This window comes from Mus musculus, chromosome 13, assembly GCF_000001635.26.
Source record: "Mus musculus strain C57BL/6J chromosome 13, GRCm38.p6 C57BL/6J".
NCBI lineage: Eukaryota > Metazoa > Chordata > Mammalia > Rodentia > Muridae > Mus > Mus musculus.
Window position 1 is genome coordinate 62,484,323 of NC_000079.6, and position 14,820 is coordinate 62,499,142.

The window sequence follows — 14,820 nt, forward strand, 5'->3', positions numbered from 1 at the left end:
TATTAAAAAGAATGAATTTATGAAATTCCTAGCCAAATGGATGGACCTGGAGGGCATCATCCTGAGTGAGGTAACACATTCACAAAGGAACTCACACAATATGTACTCACTGATAACTGGATATTAGCCCAAAGCTTAGGATGCCCAAGATATATATACAATTTGCTAAACACATGAAACTCAAGAAGAATGAAGACTGAAGTGTGGACACTATGCCCCTCCTTAGAATTGGTAAAAAAACACCCATGGAAGGAGTTACAGAGACAAAGTTTGGAGCTGTGACAAAAGGATGGACCATGTAGAGACTGCCATATCCAGGGATCCACCCCATAATCAGCATCCAAACGCTGACACCATTGCATACACTAGCAAGATTTTGCTGAAAGGACCCAGATGTAGCTGTCTCTTGTGAGACTATGCCGGGGCCTAGCAAACACAGAAGTCGATGCTCACAGTCAGCTAGTGGATGGATCACAGGGCTCCCAATGGAGGAGCTAGAGAAAGTACCCAAGGAGCTAAAGGGATCTGCAACCGTATAGGTGGAACAACATTATGAACTAACCAGTACCCTGGAGCTCTTGACTCTAGCTGCATATGTATCAAAAGATGGCCTAGTTGGCCATCACTGGAAAGAGAGGCCCATTGGACACGCGAACTTTATATGCCCCAATACAGGGGAATGCCAGGGCCAAAAAAAAAAAAAAATGGGAATGGGTGGGTAGGGAAGTGGGGGTGAGGGTATGGGGGACTTTTGGGATAGCATTGGAAATGTAATTGAGGAAAATATGTAATAAAAAATATTAAAAAAAAAAAGAAAGCTCAACGGTGAGCAAGGCTGGTAACCTGACCTTTATCTCCATATAATGGTGGCCAAAAGTAGAAGCCAAAAAGTTGTCTTCCAGTCTCCACATATCTGTGCTGACCTAAAAACACATCACCACATCCTTCAAAGTAAAAATATATAAAATCTCACTGCACTTACATCACTTTACATCTGCAGGTAATTTCCTTAAAAGACAGCAGTAGTTCAAGATGAGGTGCTAACTCCATAACTCACAGGATATGAAGAAGAATGGGCTGACAAATAATATAGACACACACATTGCATAGCAAGCTATGTTGTGAGATATTCACTTGATTGCTGATTATTCTACATTACATTTTTATGAGATAGAGGAATATGATAGGAATTTTATTGTTCTTTCTATTTTCATCTATTAAGCACTTTAACATTAATATTATTAAAACACATTAAAGAAAAAGAACACACTGAGCATACATCTCCTATCCCTGGACTTGTACTCAGAAGGATGACACATGAGTATCAAGATGTAAAGCTGAATGCTGACTGACTGACAACAAAGCTAGGCTGGATAACAAACAACAATATCTCAAAGAAGTTTATGAATAAAATAAAACACAAAACAGAGCTCACCATGCTTTTAGCAGCAACCTTACTGGAAATGTATAATCACACAGATCCTTATATTTAAAGAATGGGCCACTTAGAAGAGGAGTATCCAACTAAATTCATTGCAGCAGAAAAATACCTTTCAACAAGTAAAGTTGAAATAAAGGTGAACTTAAATCTCAGAATGAACTCAAGGATCCCCTAATAAACACCTGTAAATGGATTTGAAAGTCATAGAACAAACGTGAATATCTATCCCAAAAGTTTGAAAATAAAAACCACCACCACAATTGGTGATCTCTACTACAACACTTGTGTGAACATGGGAAATAATTTACTTCTTTCAAGGCCATGATGAAGAAGAAATGAAACAGAGTTTTTTCCCCTGATATCAAAAACAACTGTGGTGTCTACAGTCTATAATGAGATCATCAACATACATAGGGTTTTTCTCTTGTATAAGTGTTTTCAATTTTCTGACATCAAGATGATGTAAAACACTGTAAAATATTTACATGCCTAGACACATGGCCAAGCAATTAAGAAAAGTTTATTCCCTGGAACCAGGTCACGGTTTTACATCTTCCTATATTTTCTGCTATACAACAGCTTAATTTTCTTGGAAATCAGCATTCACACAATCACACAAAGCCACAGACAGAGCGTAGCCTAGATGAAGCAAGGCAAATTCTAGGATGAAATCATTGGCTGGGAAATAGACATAATAGCATAGAGGATAAATATCTGCCAAGCGCATGTGCTGATCAAGGCTTAGTATAAATATAAAGGCTGTGTGTCTTTTACCTGAAAAAGAAATAGCCAAATGTGGGGTGGAAACCCTGGTTTGGAATTTTTCTACAGTGCTTAAAATGTTTTATCATATTAACAGAAAACACACAAATATGCACCCAAAGTTTTACACATGAATGAGTTATTTAATGGACTGTGAAATTTAATGAACTGTGAAATTTAAACCAGTACCTTATCAATGAAATTGAAAGGGTTTTTGAACCTATGAATTTACTCGTTAAAAAAAATAGACACATCATATTTGATGTTAAAATAAATAGGCATATCATATTTGAGCAGATAGTTGACACTTGCTAGAGATTTTCTCAGGAATAAATAATTTTGTGTAACTTAATGTAAGTGGATTGGCTAAAGATCATACCAAGGCATTCAGAGTAATAGACTGCCCTACTTGTGAGACTTAGAAGTTGAAAAATTACTGTGACATGCAAACGTTAACAGATTTAGTATAAGCTAATGACTTTCCTCTTACAGAAACATACTGTGAAGTGCAAAATTTTATCAGAATGACTACATTTGTAGGGCTTCCCTGCAGCATGGATTTTTACCACATTGTGTACATTCATAAGTTCCCCACACCACTGTCTCCCCAGTATGTGCTCCTTGATGCATTAGGAGATAAGTGTGTTGAAATAGGTTTTACCACACAGTTAATATTCAGAGGATTTCTTGCCAATACAAATATGTTCATGATGATTAAGACTACGGATATTTGTAGATTTTACCATATTATATATGTTCATAAGCTTTCTCTACAGTATGAATTTTTTTATGCTTTTGAAGATACCTGTGACATACACAGGCTTTCACACATAGACCACATTCATTGGGTTTCTATGCAATATGTATTCTTTTATGTCTTTGGAGGTTATAGTGTTGTAAAAAGGCTTTCTCACATTTATTATATTTGTAGGGTTTCTCTCCAGTAGGAATTCTTCTATGTGACTGGAGGTGAATATGTTGTGAAAAGGCTTTCTCACAGTTATTACATCTGTAGGGTTTCTCTCCAGTATGAATTCTTCCATGCCTTTTAAGCCGACTATGTTGTGAAAAGGCTTTACCACACAGATCACATTCATAGCATTTCTCTCCAGTATGTGTTCCTTTAGGTTGTAGGAGATTACTGTGACTTGAAAAGGCTTTTTCACACTGATGGCATTCATAAGGTTTCTCTCCCATATGAATTCCTTCATAGCTTTTAAGATGACTGTGATCTTCAAAGGCTTTACCACATTGCTTCCATTCATAGAGTTTCTTTCCAGTTTGTACTCTTTTACGAAGCTGGAGACGATGTTGAGCAAAGGCTTCAACAAATTGAATAATTCCAAGGGGGTTCATTTCTGTATGAATTCTTTCATGCCTTTGAGCATGACGGTGAGCATAAAAAAAGACTTTATCACATTGAGTATATTCAGACGCTTTCTCTGCACTCTGACTTCTTTCATGCCTGAGGAAAAAATCGGCACATGTGAAAGCTTTATCACACTAACGAATACTTTCATCTGTATGATTAAATGGTACTATTTGTCTAAATATAAAGAGGAATCAGATCTTAAGATTTTTATCACTTTGCTTATATTCATGCTGTTACCCCTTCATTATAGGATGGTTTTCATCTTCAAGGATACCTGAGAAGGAATGAGCATGTACTACATGGTTCAGCTATATATATTCTTTTTATATTAAAGGGTTTTCCCATATTTGAACAAAGGGGGAGAACTCAGACCTTTACCACATAAGTGTATTCCAATTTTTCCTAGACTGTGGGTCATTCTATATTTGCAAAGTGAACCAGGAGAAAGAGAAGCATTTCCACATTCCTAGGACTCAAGAGAATTTTCTACAGAATGAGGTTGCTGATGTATTGTCAATGAAGTTGGAAAACCAATGATATGAAACTTGTATCACATTCAAAAATCTACCCGAACTGCAAGCAAATGCATGTCTTCTAATTGTTCTGGGAGACAGAGGGGGGTACACTATTTCATTCAATATCCCTTAAGTACACGTGGCAGGTATCCATTAGGATACATGATACATCTATAAAAGGACAACGAACAACTAAAAAGTTTTAACATTTCGTTCACTGAGTATAACATTTTGTTCCTCAGTGATATGTGATATAGGGACTAAGGTTACCATACAACATCATTCTTACCTCCCATAAAATGCTCATCCCAATCAACTTAGCAATGTTACTACAAATATACGAGTAACAATATCTTTACTATAGACTATTTGCTTCTTAGAAGATTTTGGTCCTATATGTATTACCATTTAATATGTATAGCTTTTACATAATGAGAAGAAATGGATTGCCAGCTGTACAGTGTAGCTGTAATATGGCTATATTTCAAATGATGATATACACTAAGGCACTATTTCCATGTCCTCTTCTTTAAAGGAATGCCTTGAAAAAAAACAAATCAGATACAGCACACTGAGGACTATGGTTTTGTTAGAATGTAAGAATACCCAATACAATTATAGTTGTGCTTATTTACACTGCTGCTTTTCTTTAAAACCTTCAGCACACATTAAAATATCTTCAGAGGCATATTTTTATGAAGCCACAATTACTCTGATACCTAAACCACACGAAGAACCAACAAAGAAAGAGAACTTCAGAACAATTTCCCTCATGAATATCAATGAGAAAATACTCAATAAAATTCTTGCAAACCAAATTCTAGAACACATCAAAGCAATCATCCATCATGATCAAGTAGGATCCATCCCAGGGATGAAAGGTTGGTACAATATACAGAAATCCATCAACATAATCCACTATATAAAAAAACTGAAAGAAAAAAAAAACACATGAACATCTCATTATATGCTGAGAAAGCATTTGACAAAATCCAACACCCATTCATGAGAAAAGTCTTGGAGAGATCAGGAATTCAAGGACGATACCTAAATATAATAAAAGCAATATACAGCAAACAGTAGCCAACATCAAACTAAATGGAGAGACAGTTGAAGCAATCCCACTAAAATCAGGGACTAGACAAGGCTGCCCATTCTCCCCCCACCTATTCAATATAGTACTCAATGTCCTATCCATAGCAATTAGACAACAAAAGTGGATCAAAGGGATACAAATTGGAAAGAAAGAAGTTAAAATATCACTCTTTGCAGATGATATGATAATATACATGAGTAACCCCAAAAATTCCACCAGAGAACTCCTTCAGCTGATAAACAACTTGAGTGAAGTAGCTGGATATAAAATTAACTCAAACAAATCAGTGGTCTTTTACTACACAAAGGATAAACAGGCTGAGAAGGAAATTAGGGAAACAACACCTTTCAAAATAATCACAAATAATAAAAAATACCTTGGTATGACTCTAACTAAGCAAGTGAAAGATCTGTATGATAAGAACTTCAAGACTCGGGGCTGGCGAGATGGCTCAGTACTTAAGAGCGCCGACTGCTCTCCCGAAGGTTCCAAGTTCAAATCCCAGCAACCACATGGTGGCTCACAGCCATCCTTAACGAAATCTGATGTCCTCTTCTGGAGTATCTGAGGACAACTACAGTGTATTTACATATAATAAATAAATAAATCTTAAAAAAAAAAACAAAAAATACCTTCAAGACTCTGAAGAAAGAAATCAAAGAAGATCTCAGAAGATGGAAAGATCTCCCATGCTTGTGGATTGGCAGGAGTAATATAATAAAAATGGCTATCCTGCTGAAAGCAATCTACAGACCCAATACAAACAATTCCCATCAAAATTCCAACTCAATTCTTCACAGAGTTAGAAAGGGCAATTTGCAAATTCATCGGGAATAACAAAAAACCTAAGATATCAAAAACTATTCTCAACAATAAAAGAACCTCTGGTGGAATCACCATGTCTGACCTCAAGCTGTACTACAGAGCAATTGTGATAAAAACTGCATGGTACTGGTATACTGACAGACAAGTAGACCAATGGAATAGAATTGAAGACCCAGAAATGAACCCACACACCTATGGTCACTTGATCTTTGACAAAGGAACTAAAACCATCCAATGGAAAAAAGGCAGCATTTTCAACAAATAGTGCTGGCTCAAATGGTGTTTACCATGTAGAGAAGAATGCAAATTGATCCATTTTTATCTCCTTGTACAAAGCTCAAGTCTAAGTGGATCAAGGAACTCCACATAAAACCAGACACGCTGAAACTTATAGAGGAGAAAGTGGGGAAGAGCCTTGAAGATATGGGCACCGGGCAAAAATTCCTGAACAGAACAGCAATGGCTTCTGCTCTAAGATCAAGAATCAACAAATGGGACCTCATAAAATTGCAAAGCTTCTGTAAGGCAAAGGACACTATCAATAAGACCAAAAAGTAACCAAGAGATTGGGAAAAGATCTTTACCAATCCTAAATCCAACACAGGGCTAATATCTAATATATACAAAGAACTCAATAAGTAAGACTCCAGAAAACCAAATAACACTATTAAAAACCGGGGTACAGAGATAAACAAAGAATACTAAGTGGCTGAGAAACACCTAAAAAAATATTCAACACCCTTAATCATCAGGGAAATGCAAGTCAAAACAACCCTGAGATTCCATCTCATACCAGTCAGAATACCCAAGATCAAAAACACAGGTGACAGTAGATGCTGGTGAGGATGTGGAGAAAGAGAAACACTCCTCAATTGCTGGTGGGATTGAAAGCTGGTACAACCACTCTGGATATCACTTTGGCAGTTCCTCAGAAAATTGCACATAGTACTACTGGAAGATCATGCAGTACCACTCCTGGGTATAGACCCAAATATGCTCCAACTTGTAATAAGGACACAGGCTCCACTATGTTCATAGCAGCCTTATTTATAATAGCCAGAAGTTAAAAAGAACCGGGATGTCCCTCAACAGAGGAATGGATACAGAAAATGTGGTACATTTACAGAATGGAATACACAGCTATTAAAAACAATGAAATTATGAAATTCTTAGACAAATGGACTGATCTGGAGGATATTGTCCTAAGTGAGGTAATCCAATAACAAAAGCACACACATGCTATGCACTCACTGATAAGTGGATATTAGCCCAGAAGCTCAGAATACCCAAGATATAATTTGCAAAACACATGAAACTCAAGAAGAAGAAAGACCAAAGTGTGGATACTTCGATCCTTATTAGAAGGGGTAAAAATGCCCATTGAAGGAGTTATAAAGACAATATTCAGAGCAGGGACTGAAGGAATGACCATCCAGAGACTACCCACCTGGGGATCCATCCCAGAAACAACCACCAAACCCAGACACTATTGCAGATGTTAACAAGTGTTTGCTGACAGGAGAGTGATATAGCTGTCTCCTGAGAGGCTCTGCCAGTGCCTGACAAATACAGAAGTTGATGTTCACAGCCATCCATTGGACAGAGAACGGGGTCCCTAATGAAGGAGCTAGAGAAAGTACCCAAGGAGCTGAATTGGTTTGCAGTCCCATACAATATGAACAATAATATGAACTAACGAGTACCCCTAGAGCTCCCTGAGACTAAACCACCAATCAAAGAAAACATATGGTGGAACTTATGGCTCTAGCTGCATATGTAGCAGAGGATGGCCTAGTCAGTCATCAATAGGAGAAGAGGCCCTTGCTTTTGTGAAGGTTCTATACTCCATTATAAGGGAATACCAGGGCCAGGAAGCAGGAGTGGTTGCAATGGGGAGCAGGGGGAGGGGAAGGGGAGAAGGAATAAGGGATTTTCAGGGGAAACTAGGAAAGGGGATAACATTTGAAATGTAAATAAAGAAAATATCTAATAAAAAATAAAAGTAAAAATAAAGACGAAAGAAAGAAAATTACCTTCTGTGTCTTCTAGAACTTGGACAATGTTCTTGAATATTTTTGAGTCCCAATTAAATCCTAAAATAGAGTAACAGAAAATGTATGTGTGGAAATTAGGTAAAATATAAGTTACTATCTTTAATGAAACTTAGAATTATGCATGATTTATTCACAAAATTCTTCGTCCATCTCTATTGAAATTACAGATGTGCATCAAAAAAAAGAAACTGTTTTTCCAGTTTTAAAACAGGAAAGGGAGCCGGGCGTGGTGGCGCACGCCTTTAATCCCAGCACTCGGGAGGCAGAGGCAGGCGGATTTCTGAGTTCAAGGCCAGCCTGGTCTACAGAGTGAGTTCCAGGACAGCCAGGGCTATACAGAGAAACCCTGTCTCGAAAAACCAAAAAAAAAAAAAAAAAAAAAAAAAAAAAAAAAACAGGAAAGGGAATTCATAGTCTTACCTATAGCGTTGAGGTTCCTGTAGGTCTCCAGCATGACATCTTTGTAGAGCTTCTTCTGAGAAGGATCAAGCAGAGCCCACTCCTCTTGAGTGAAGTTCACATGCACGTCCTCATAAGTCACTGCATTCTAGAGCATCCCATAAACGTGTACACAAAAAAGCACAATAGAAACAACATCGGGCATGTATTATTCGCAGGCAATGTGTTCATATAACTCTGGGGCCTACTCCACTTATTTACTGACACCGAACTTCTACTTTAACTACCTAGTCATATTAGAAGGTAACTTAATAATGAAGTTCACCTCTGTCATTTCTCAGCCCTTTGAATAGGATGTAGCCTTTCTAGAGAAATGTCAGTTACAGATATAAAGAGGAGACAAGCTCTACAAGATCAATAGTGCTTACCACACATCAAAGAAATTGTAGTAACAATAACAATTACTAAACATAAAAATCAGTAAGCATGCTGGGTCTACTGCCTTTTGTAGTTATAACTGCAGTCAGGGGACAGAGGAAGATGTATCACATTGAGTTGGACGCCAGTGTGAGTTCTAGGACAGACAAAGGTTCAGTGTACGAACTGTCCCTTGCCAGAGTTCATCAACCTAACCAGAAAGTTAGAAAGAACTCATAGGTTTTTAGTTAAATTCTTAATAGAGTGATACATACAGTCTAGTTCTGAATTCATCTTCCAGAAACCTGAGGTGCACCAGTTCAAACTATAACATTAATCAGATACTATCAAAAAGGAATATATGTTTAAACAGTTATAATTGGACAGAAGAAAATACTCGTAATATTAATGTTGATTAGAGGTAAACAACATAGGGCAGTAGAGATAGCTCAGCAGTGCAGTGTAGGGCATGGTTCTGATGCTCTGACTGGGATTTGGCCTGTAAACTCTGAAGGTCCTTTTCTCCAATTGGCACTTGAAACATCCATAAAGTGGGGAGCAGCCAATGGGAGGATGGAAGAGGCAGGATTTCTAGGTTCCTAAAGGGGAGGGAAAAAGAGGCAGGAAGCAGGAAAGGGAGATTGGCCATGCTTGGGAGGGAGAGAGAGTCACCAGCCAGGTGAGATCCCAACTGGAGAAGACACTGGACACTTTCCCAGATGGCAGTTTAGAAATGCAACTAAGCTGAGAGCAGATTTAGGGTGTGGAACAAGGAGAAGGAACCAGGGCAACTAGGCTGAGGTCAGATTTTAGATGTGGAGCAAGGAGAAGGTAATACCAAATAAGCTAATGAAAGATTTAGACTGTTGAGCAAGTATTAAAAAGAACACAATAGCTGCGAGAGGCAGGGAAAAGCCCAGCCAATGAGCCATAAGGCAGGGTAAAAATATTAGTGTGTGTGTGTGTGTGTGTGTGTGTGTGTGTGTGATTTTAATCCATGGTGCGAAAGGAACCAGAGTTGGGGCTGGTAGTATGCCTGTGTGGAGCTTAAGAAGAGGTAGTTGCTGGGTGGTGGTGATGCACACCTTTAATCCCAGCACTTGGGAAGCAGAGGCAGGAGGATTTCCGAGTTCGAGGCCAGCCTGGTCTACAAAGTGAGTTTCAGGACAGCCAGAGCTATACAGAGAAACCCTGTCTTGAAAAACCAAACAAAATAAAAAACAAAAAACAAAAAAAAGAAGAGGTAGTTAAAAGGCTACACACTACATGAAAAGCTCTTGCTGGCCAAACAAATAAGTGAGCTCAAGTGCCTGCCTGTATTTTCAGGGACCCACAGCTATCGATTCTTCCTGTTCCAGGAGGTCTCAGGCCATCTCTGACTACTGTAAGGACTAGGGACACATGAAGTTTATATTCATGCATACAGGCAAAAGATTCACAGTCCACCTAACATAAGTCACAACAAACACATCAGGGAAAAAGAAGGTCAGCACCTGCCATCCAATGACTGAGAAGGGTCAGCAGTATTATCATCATGAGTAGTGCCATCCTGGGAAAGAGAATGATAATGCATCCAGAATTTGAAAAATCAAGATGTGGTCAAAGCTCAGCACAAAAGCACACGCTTGCCATATAAAAACACGTACACTACAGACCCATCTGACAATAAAAAATAAATAATTTTAAACTATGAAAACATTAACTAAGCAAAACATCTTAGCACTGAATAGCTAGCTATTACTTCTACTCCACCTTATGTGATTCAAGGACAGAGTCTATTATGGGGAAGGCATGACAGGAAGGAAGAACATGAGATGGAAAATGAAGGGTGAGTTTCAAGTAAAGAAGAATAAACAGAAAGAAGAGGAAATGGATTAAGCCTGTAATCACTTAAATCTCATTTCAAAAAGGAGTTGCACCTAAGCAAACACATTTTGCTTTCCATTTTATTTTTCTCACTTGCATGTTAGAACTGTTGTGATGAAGTGCTAAAAGCCAATGTGTCTCAAGTAACAAACAGGTTCATTTGGTTGGTTCTTCCCAATCACATTGCATTATTTAGGAAGCTTGTAATAGAAACTCAAGTTCAAAAGTAAAAGCAAAAACCATGGGCAAACATTGTTTCCTGGCCTGCTCTCTCCCTTGGCCACTGTCTCATGCTCAGCTAGCTGGCTTATCCAGCCTAGGCCCACCTCCTTAGGGATTCATCCGCACTCAGTGGATGAGCCTTCACTAGACAATTGTCAATCACCACAATCTCTCACAAAGTTAGCAAAGAGCCATTCTGATTGGGGCACCTCCTCAATTATAGTTCCCTCAAATGATTGTAGGCTCTGAAATGCTGACAATTTAAGAAATTAAGGCAGGGACAATAATATATGAGAAAAATTTAAGAATCCCAAACTTAATCAGTCACTTAAGTATTAAGAATCCAAACATTGATTACTGCAAGAACTGGAAAACACAGATTTTCCAAGAAATGAGAGAGGCAATCCTTTTGGGTTAAAAAGAGAAAACTAAAATTGTTTTTCCATAAAAAATTCCCAAACCAACAAAAACTCAAAGATCTTATAATACAGTAAGTTACCAGAAGACAAAACAGGTTAAGGTTTATCATTTCCTAGAGAAATAACACTATAATAAGATTATTATTAATGAACCCTACACCATAGATGGCAACACTGAAAAAAGGAAACACAAAAACAGACCAGTGAACCTAGCATGGTCATTTAAATTAAGAACTGCAAGATTGTAATCAGAATAAAAATTACAAAATCAGTGGCCAGCACTCACCCTGTTCATTCTGGTTGTCTCCTTTGACAATAGTGGGAGATGGACTGGGAGCGGAGGCTCTTCCAACACATTGAAGAGATTAAGCATTCTGACACTTCAAGTTTGGAATAAATAGGGTTGATAACTAAAGCTACCTAACTCCTTTATGTTAAGAAAAAAGGGAACCTGTTAGGATAACTTAGAAACCATGTTGTCTCCTGTGATTGATGATTAGATGTTAAGTGTGGACCACATTTATGAAATGAAAACCTTAAAAAATACAATATAACATTTTTAAAAGTGTATGAGTTCTATTATACACATAAATTGGCTTGATTTGCTTTATAAGATATTAGCACGTTTCAACACATGTCAGTCTCCATTTTTATATGTATGTTTTTATGTGTGACAGAAAATACATTCTATGTGTGTGCAAGTGACACAGCAGAGAAGAGGGTGTCAGATCCTTTGGATCTGGAATAGCAGGTAGTTCACATGGATGTTGGTATCTGAACTCAGGTCACCCCAAGCAAAATGCTTCCTGAGTGGCCTGCCCAGCTCACAGAATCTTTTCGCCCAATAAAGGAAAAGATTTTCACAGATTAATAACAATAAAAATTTAAATTAATAAAGAACTGAATAAATTAATCCAGGGAACTGGAAGCTCGGTATTTAGATGTTAGTTATAGGAACAGGTTAGAGAGGCATGGCAACCATCCCCAGTAACTGTTATCTGAGTCACAGTAGTCATGGTTACCCCTACTGCTGCATCTTCCACTGCCCTCTGATAGTGCTGCCAATGTGACCTTCCTGGTCTGGGGTCATTGGTCCTCACCTTCACCATGGTAGGACTGTAGTCTCCCTCAGAGTTACTAATGGCCTTGTCTCAGGAGAATCCTAGAAGTATCTGCAGGTTATCTCCCTCTGGTGCTGCTGACTGCCAGGCCTGCCCATGTCCCTCACTCACTTGGACCACACAGCTTGGCCTCAGGAACTTAGCATCTCCCCTACTGGAGGTTTAGTGATCAAGTAACTCAGACAGGACAGGTCTTCAGAGATCCACTCTTCCACATGATGTTGTCAGTGAGGTCAATTATTTTATTTTATTTTATTTTATTTTATTTTATTTTTAAAAGATTTATTTATTTATTATATGTAAATACACTGTAGCTGTCTTCAGACACACCAGAAGAGAGCGTCAGATCTCGTTACGGATGGTTGTCAGCCACCATGTGGTTGCTGGGATTTGAACTCCGGACCTTTGGAAGAGCAGTCGGTGCTCTTACCCACTGAGCCATCTCACCAGCCCCTTATTTTATTTTTCAATGAGCAGCATTTTATCTTTAAGAGACAGTTCATTTTACCATTAGCAAAATACTTCAAAAAATATTAAAGCACTAAAATAAATACATTATACTACATTGTCAAACATTGGACTCATCATGACATGTACTGAATAAGTTGTGACCAAGTATGATTCTTTTAGCTTTGATAGTGCAGAGTAATCTAACTGGCAAATTATGATGTGCACAGTCAGATATATATCTCAAGGTCTATCTCATCTGCAACATAAGACAATGGATATGACAATTCTGGAGCAATGACTTGGGTCAAAGTGTATTCTACCCTTGAGATGTTCACTTTAAGTTTTCCTTCCCTTGGCAATTTATTCTTTCAAAATCAATCTGCAATAAGGAGTCTATACGTTAGCAACTTTACAGCTTTTGAATTTTCAAGTAAAAAGATTAGATGATGATCTTTAAGGAAATATTTGAGAATATTATTTACACTAATAGCTTCTTAGTTTCAAAAAGTGCAAGTTATTGCCAATGACTGTTCTTCCTAGTGGAACATCTCTGTGGCATGTACTCTACATGGACACACAAGAAACCTGCACTGTACCTTCTGGGTAATTAGTGACTGGAGGCTTTATTTGTAGATACATGAGAAACATCTTATGAGAGACTCCTCATAAAACTACTGAGAACTGGGCTGGTGAGATGGCTCAGCAGGTAAGAGCACTGACTTGTTCTCAGAAGGTCCCGAGTTCTATTCCCAGCAACCACATGGGGGCTCACAACCACTCGTAATTAGATCTGAGGACCTCTTCAGGTGCATCTGAAGACCTCTACAGTGTACATATTTATAACAATAAGTAAATCTTTGGGCCGGAGCAAGGAAGGGCTGAGCCAGGGAACCAGCCAGAGCAAGTGGGGTTGACCTAAACGAGTTTTGGTCCTAAATTTAATACCTAACAACCACATATACATATGTGTACTTATATACATTAAATAAATAAATACAAAATTTAAAAATATGAAAAAATACAGAGAACCATTTATCAATTATAACTATTTATATGAAAGCTTTCTGGATAGGCCTATATTTCCTTACAGAACAGTGCAGTCAATTCTTACAAAAGTTCTTCTTTATTTGTAATTAAGGATACAGACCTCAGAAAACAGTCCTGCACTGGTCTCTTTCCCTTCCCATTGACCAGTCATAGCATATCCTGGAAGGTGTTGCAGGACTGTCTTCCAGGAACTGGGTGGCAGAGTCAAGATGGACTGTTCAAAGTAATTCTCAATTAAATACGATAAGTCACGCATGCGCTACAGAGATACTGCTATGAACAGAAATAAATAAAGTAATTGGGGAAAAGTGAAAAGATTAGTGATGGGGAAACATTGGAGAATTGAAACAAATACAAGATTAGGCTGAGAATCTTTAAAAAAATGAAACTTAACATGTAATGACAAAAATAGACTTTTGGGGAAGATATATATATATATACTTTATATATATAACACTTTTTTTTTTTTTTGGTTTTTCCAGATTGGGTCTCTCTGTATAGTGCTGGCTGTCCTGGAACTCAATCTCTCTCTCTATATATATCTATCTGCAAAAAGACATAAGTATATTGTTTTTTAAAAAAAGCAGGCCATCCCCTGGCAGAGGCAAAGGCATTAATAAAATACTTTTTGATCTTGCCCTTATGCCAATTGGTAGTTGCTGAGTCCTGTAACATGACACACACAGCTGCAGCAAATGAATGGCCTGTGTCCCAAAAATCTGAGCTGACTTAACCATGTCATTGAGGACCAGAGGTAACCACAAAGGACAGACAGTACCCTAACTGGAAATTCAATATTCATTGGATCAACCCA

General features: G+C 38.0%; 1 long non-coding RNA gene across 1 annotated transcript; it reads right to left on the reverse strand.

Moving 5' to 3' along the window:
• Positions 1-1,940: 1,940 nt before the first annotated feature.
• Positions 1,941-14,419, reverse strand: Gm21145. The gene is made up of 5 exons (XR_001780979.2): positions 14,107-14,419; positions 10,375-10,430; positions 8,486-8,612; positions 8,045-8,104; positions 1,941-3,668 (listed from the first exon to the last, which is right to left on the reverse strand). It is a non-coding gene; the product is annotated as a predicted gene, 21145 (long non-coding RNA).
• Positions 14,420-14,820: the final 401 nt, after the last annotated feature.